The sequence below is a fragment of the Phyllostomus hastatus genome, unplaced genomic scaffold (assembly GCF_019186645.2).
Source record: "Phyllostomus hastatus isolate PE091 unplaced genomic scaffold, TTU_PhHast_1.1 phas_scaffold_46, whole genome shotgun sequence".
In the NCBI taxonomy this organism is placed as follows: Eukaryota; Metazoa; Chordata; class Mammalia; order Chiroptera; family Phyllostomidae; genus Phyllostomus; species Phyllostomus hastatus.
The window spans coordinates 1,938,788-1,945,046 of record NW_025334032.1 but is presented as its reverse complement, the minus strand read 5'-3'; the positions used below and the strand labels follow the sequence as shown (position 1 = coordinate 1,945,046).

Genomic DNA, 6,259 nt, shown 5'->3' with positions numbered 1-6,259 from the left:
AGAATGTGTATTTTACGCCTTTGGAGTGAAATGTTATATACATATATATATAATCAGTTAAGTCCATTTGATCTAGGGCATTGTTCAATGTTGCAATATCTTTTTTGATATTTTGTTTGGAAGAGCTATCCATTGTTTAAAAGGAGATATTAAATCCCCTAGTATAAGTATGTTGCTGTCTATATCTTTCTTGAAGTCCTCCAAGATCTCCCTTATATGTTTGGGTGCTCCTATGTTGGCTGTATATATGTTTACAATGTTTATGTCTTATATTTTAAAAATATATTTTATTGATTATGCTATTACAGTTGTCCCATTAACCCCCGTCCATTCCCCTCCACCCTGCCCACCCTCTCCCACCTACATTCCCCCCCTTTAATTCATGTCCATGTGTCATAAGTTCTTTAGCTTCTACATTTCCATACTATTCTTGCCCTCCCCTATCTATTTTCTACCTACCATCTATGCTTATTCTCCATAACTTTTGCCCCTCTCCTCTCCTCCCACTCCTCTGTTGCTAACCCTCCATGTGATCTCCATTTCTGTGGTTCTGTTCCTGTTCTAGTTGTTTGCTTAGTTTGTTTTTGTTTTAGGTGTGGTTGTTAATAATCGTGAGTTTGCTGTCCTTTTACTATACATGTTTTTCATCTTCTTTTTCTTAGATAAGTCCTTTTAACATTTCATAAAATAAGGGCTTGGTGATGATGAACTCCTTTAACTCGACCTTATCTGAGAAGCACTTTATCTGCCCTTCCATTCTAAATGAAAGCTTTGCTTCATAGAGTGATCTTGGTTGCAGGTCCTTGCCTTTCATGACTTGGAATACTTCTTTCCAGCCCCTTCTTACCTGCAAGGTCTCCTTTGAGAAATCAGCTGACAGTCTGATGGGAACTTCTTTGTAGGTAACTGTCTCTTTATCTCTTGCTGTTTTTAAGATTTTCTCCTTCATTTTTACCTTGGCTAATGTAATTATGATTTGCCTTGGTGTGTTCCTCCTTGGATCCAGCTTCTTTGGGACTTTTTGAGCTTCCTGGACTTCCTGGAAGTCTATTTCCTTTGCCAGATTGGGGAAGGTCTTCTTCATTATTTGTTCAAATAAGTTTTCAATTTGTTGCTCTTCCTCTTCTCCTTCTGGTACCCCTATAATTCGGATGTTGGAACGTTTAAAGATGTCCTGGAGGTTCCTAAGCCTCTCCTCATTTTTTTTGAATTCTTATTTCTTTATTCTTTTCTGATTGTATGCTTTTTTCTTCCTTCTTGTCCACTCCATTGATGTGAGGCCCAGCTTTCTTTCCATCACTATTGGTTCCCTGTGTATTTTCCTTCATTTCACTTAGGGTAGCCTTCATTTTTTTCGTCTAGTTTGCGACCAAATTCAACCAATTCTGTGAGCATCCTGATCACCAGTGCTTTGAACTGTGCATCTGATAGGTTGGCTATCTCTTGGTCGCTTAAAAGGATTGATTCTGGGGCTTTCCTTTCTTGTTCTGTTTGAGCCATCTTTTTTTTGTTTGGTTTGGTTGTGCCTGTTAACTATGAGGGGCGGAGCCTTAGGTGTTCACCAGGGTGGGGCAATCCAGTCACTGGGTTGTGAGGCTATATGTGGGTGTGGGGTCTGAGAGGGAACAATGGTGCTTTTTCTGCTCTCTGTGGACTTTAGTCTCTTCTGCTGCTTCCCTCAAGTAAACTGGTCCTTCCTGGTGCTGATTCCTGTGTGGGTGGGCTTGTGCACCCCATGGGTCTTTCCAATGACCTCTTCTATGAGGCTGGGAGTCTCTCCCTGTGCCTCAGTCCCCCATAAGTGATTTCAATCAGTGCCCCAAGGCTCTGTTTCTCATCACTGGGATCTTGGGTTGTGCACACTGCCTTGCTTCACAATCACCTCCTTGCAGGGTCTGTGGGTTGCCACCCCTTGGCTGGGGTTGGCCAGCTGCCACTTGCACACCCAGGGTCCACCCGCTGTGGTCTTATGCGCCTGATACCAACACTCTTTGTGCCACATGACCCTTATCTGCCAAGCTGCCCGACTCCGCCCCTCCTACTGGTCTGGATGAACCTGTCTATTTTAACTCCTTGGTTGTCTGACTTCCATACAGTTAAATTTTTCTGTCAGTTCTGGTTGTTATTCTGTTTCTAAATTGTTGTTGTCCCTATCTTCGTTGTGCAAGGAGGCACTGAGTGTCTGCCTATGCCTCTGTCTTGGCCGGACGTCTGTTTATGTCTTCTTGATGGATTTTTCCCTTGAGTATTATAAAGTTTCCTTCTGTGTTTCTTTTTATGGCCTTGTTTTGAAGTTTATTTTGTCTGATATAAGTATTTCTACTTTACTTTTTTTCCCCTGTCCATTTGCTTTGAATATTTTTCTCCAACCCTTTATTTTCAGTCTGTATAGGTCTTTTATTCTGAAGTGGGTCTCTTGTAGACAGCATACATATGGATCATATTTTCTTATCCATTCAGCTATTCTATGTCTTTAATTGGAGCATTCAATCCATTTACGCTCAAGGTTACTATTGACAGGTACTTATTCATTGACATTTTACTTCCTTTGTGTAGGAGACCATTCTGTGTGGCATAGGCCCAGCTCCCAGTGGAAAGCAAGGTCTGATGCACAGGACCCATGCCCACAGATAGGTTCTTCCATGGGGAATCAGGTCTGCTATGCACCTAGAATGCTATAAGACTTGCTTTTGCTAAAACTCCCTCACCCTGAATTGAGGCAGCAAGGGCTTACTGTAACTTCCTAAAGTCTGTGCTAAACACCCCCAGTATGGAGTGTTGCCAGTTCAACCACTTTTCCCTTTGCATTTGCAAATATTCTTCTTCTGTGATGTGATTAGCAACAGCATCTCCTTTGTTTTCTGTAAAAGGTAACCACCTAAAGCAAACCTGTGCATGGTAAATGAGGACCATCATGTAATGTGCCCAGAAAGGAAATAAAGGCTGGTCAAGGCAAGGGCCAAGGTTTTTTCTCCTCCTGAAAGAGAAGCCATGTTGTCCCTTTTCCTCCACAGGACTTGGTCCCATAAGCCGGGGTCTGCATCACCAGTATGCCTATGTTCCTCTCTCTCTTACTCTCTCTTTTCCCCTTTTCTTAAAGCATACCCTTTAGCATCTCTTGCAGGGCTGGTTTGGAGAAGGTATATTCTTTGAGGCTTCTTTTGTCTGGGAAACTCCTTATTTGGCCTTCCATTTTAATTGAGTGCCTTGCTGAATAGAGTAACCTTGGTTGTAGGCCTTTGTCTTTCATTACTTGAAATATTCCTTGCCAATCCATTCTGGCTTATAGCATTTCCATTGAGAAATCAGCTGCTAGTGTTATCAGGGCTCTCTTGTATGTTACTATTTTTTTCTCCCTTTAAGATTCTCTCTTTGTCTTGGAATTTTACCATATTAATTATGATGTGTCTTGAAGTGGGCCTCTTTTGGTTCCTCTTGATTGGTACTCTTTGAGCTTCCTGGACTTACATGTGAGTTTTTCTCTCATCAAATTAGGGAAGTTTTCATCATCTCTTTTTCAAACAGGTTTTCTATCACTTCCTCCGCTGCTGCTGCTGCTTCTTCTTCTTCTTCTTCTTCTTCTTCTTCTTCTTGTATCCCTATTATAAGAATATTAATATGTTTCATGCTGTCCAGGTGTTCCCTTAACCCCTCTTCCTTTTTTTTTTTGAGTCTCTTTTCCTTTTCTTACTTTTTATGGGTGTTTTTTTCTACCTTGTCCTCTAGCTCACTGATTCAATCTTCTGCTTCATGTCACCTTCAAGTGCTTCAAAAGCATTTCATGCTTTTGATTCTTCTATTGTGTTCTTCAATTCAGTAATTGTGTTCTTCATTTCCTCTTGGCTCTGGTAAAAATATGGAATGCTTCACAAATTTGTATGTCATTCTTGTGCAACAGCCAAGCTAATTTTCTCAGTATCATTCTAATTTTAGTATATATGCTGTCAAAGTGAACCCCCCTTTTTTTTGTTTAGGAAGTTCCTATACTTGCCATCCACTGTAAATGAGAGTCTTACTGGTTAGAGTGCTCTTCGTCACAGGCCTTTACTTTTCATTACTTGGAATATTTCTTATCATTCCCTTGTGGCTTGTAGTGTTTCTGTTTAGAAGTTAGCTGCTAGGTTTATTGGATCTCCCCTGTATGTAACTTGCTGTTTGTCCCTTGCCACTTTTAAGATTATATCTTCATCTTTAAATTGTGCCATTTTTTGGCCATACTGCCCAAAGTGTTTTATAGATTCAATACAATCCCAATTAAAGTACCAATGACATATTTCACAGATATAGAAAAAACATATCAAAAATTTATATGGAACCATAAATGACCCCAAATAGCTGGAATAATTTTGAAAAAGAAGAACAAAGCAGGAGGAATCACAATACCTTATATCAAACTGTATTACATGGCCATTGTAATTAAAACAATCTGGTACAGGCATAAAAACAGACACATAGACAAATAGAACAGAATGGAGAGCCCCAAAATAAACCCAAGACTCTATGGTCAATTAATATTTAAAAAAGGGGGAAGAAGCATAAAATGGAGCAATAATAGCCTCTTCAACAAATGGTGTTGGGAGAACTGGGTGGCTACATGCAAAAAAATGAAACTTGATCACCAATTTACACCATACACAAAATAAAGTCAAGATGGATAAAAGACTTAAATATAAGTCATAACACCATAAAAGTCCTAGAGGAAAACATTGGCTGGAAAATCTCGGACATACCATGCAGCATCCTCTTCACTGATATGTCTCCTAAAGCAAAGGACATAAAGGAAATAATAAACAAATGGGACCTCATCAAATTAAAAAACTTCTGAATGGCTAAAGAAAGCAGCATTAAAATAAAAAGAGAGCCAACTGAATGGGAAAACATTTGCCATTCATACCTCAGACAAGGGTTTGATCTCCAAAATATATAAAGAACTCACCTGACTCCACTCCAGGAAGACAAAAAACCCAATTAAATAATGGTCAAAAGACTTGAACAGACACTTCTCCAAGGAGGACATAGAGGGCCCAGAGACACATGAAAAGATGCTCAATATCACTAGCCATCAGAGAGATGCAAATTAAAACCACAATGAGATACCACCTCATACCCATCAGAATGACCAATATAAACACATGAACAAACAAGTGTTGGAGAGGATGCAGAGAAAAGGGAACCCTAGTGCACTGTTGGTGGGAATGCAGACTGATGCAGCCACTGTGGAAAACAGTATGGAATTTCCTCAGAAAACTAAAAATGGAACTGCTTTTTGACCTAGCAATTCCACTGCTGGGATTGTACCCTAAGAGCCCTGAAACACCAATCCAAAAGAAGCTGTGCACCCCAATGTTCATAGCAGCACAATTTACAATAGCCAAGTGCTGGAAGCAGCCTACATGCCCATCAGTAAATGAGTGGATCAAAAAACTGTGGTCCATATACACAATGGAATTATACAGAGCAGTGAGAAAGAAAGAGCTCCTACCCTTTATGACAGCATGGATGGAACTGGAGAGTGTTATGCTAAGTGAAGTAAGCTAGGTGGTGAGGGAAAAATACTATATGACCTCACCTTTAGCTCAAACATAATCAACAGAAGAAAAAAGTCAAATGAAATATAACCAGAGTCATTGAAAATAAGAACAATCTAAGAATAGCCAGAGGGGAAGGAGGATGGGACAGAGAAGAGAAGGGTCTTCAGGAACTAATATAAAGGACACATGGGCAAAACCAAGGGGGAAGGTGGGAGCAAGGGAGGGAGGTGGGTTTGGAGGGGGTGGCAGGAAGGGTTGGGGAAAAATACAGACAACTGTAATTGAACAACAATAAAACAATTAAAAAAATAAAGTTTGCCATTTTTGTTATGATGTGTCTTGAAGTAGGCCTTTTCAGATTCATCTTGATCGGGACCCTCTCTCTTTCCTGGACTTGTGTGGCTTTTTCTCTCATCAATTTAGGTAAGGTTTCTCTCATTACTTTTTCAAACAGGTTTTCTATGCTTTGCTCCTCTTCTTCTCCTTCTGGTATTCCAATGATACAGATATTATTGCATTTCATGTTGTCCTGTAGCTCCCTTAAACCCTCTCATTCTTTCTGAGACTTTCATTTTATTGCTCTGTTTGGGATTTTTTTTTTATTCTAATTTGTCCTCTAGCTGGCTAAATCCATCCTCTGCTTCATCTAGCCTGTTTTTAATTCATTCTACTGTGTTCTGAAATTCAGAAATTGTGTTCTTCATTTCCTTCTTGCTCTTATTAGTAGT

General features: G+C 39.9%; 1 non-coding gene across 1 annotated transcript; it reads right to left on the bottom strand.

Moving 5' to 3' along the window:
* Positions 1–3,850: 3,850 nt before the first annotated feature.
* LOC123807839 lies at positions 3,851–3,955 on the bottom strand. The gene has a single exon (XR_006783716.1). It is a non-coding gene; the product is annotated as a U6 spliceosomal RNA (small nuclear RNA).
* Positions 3,956–6,259: the final 2,304 nt, after the last annotated feature.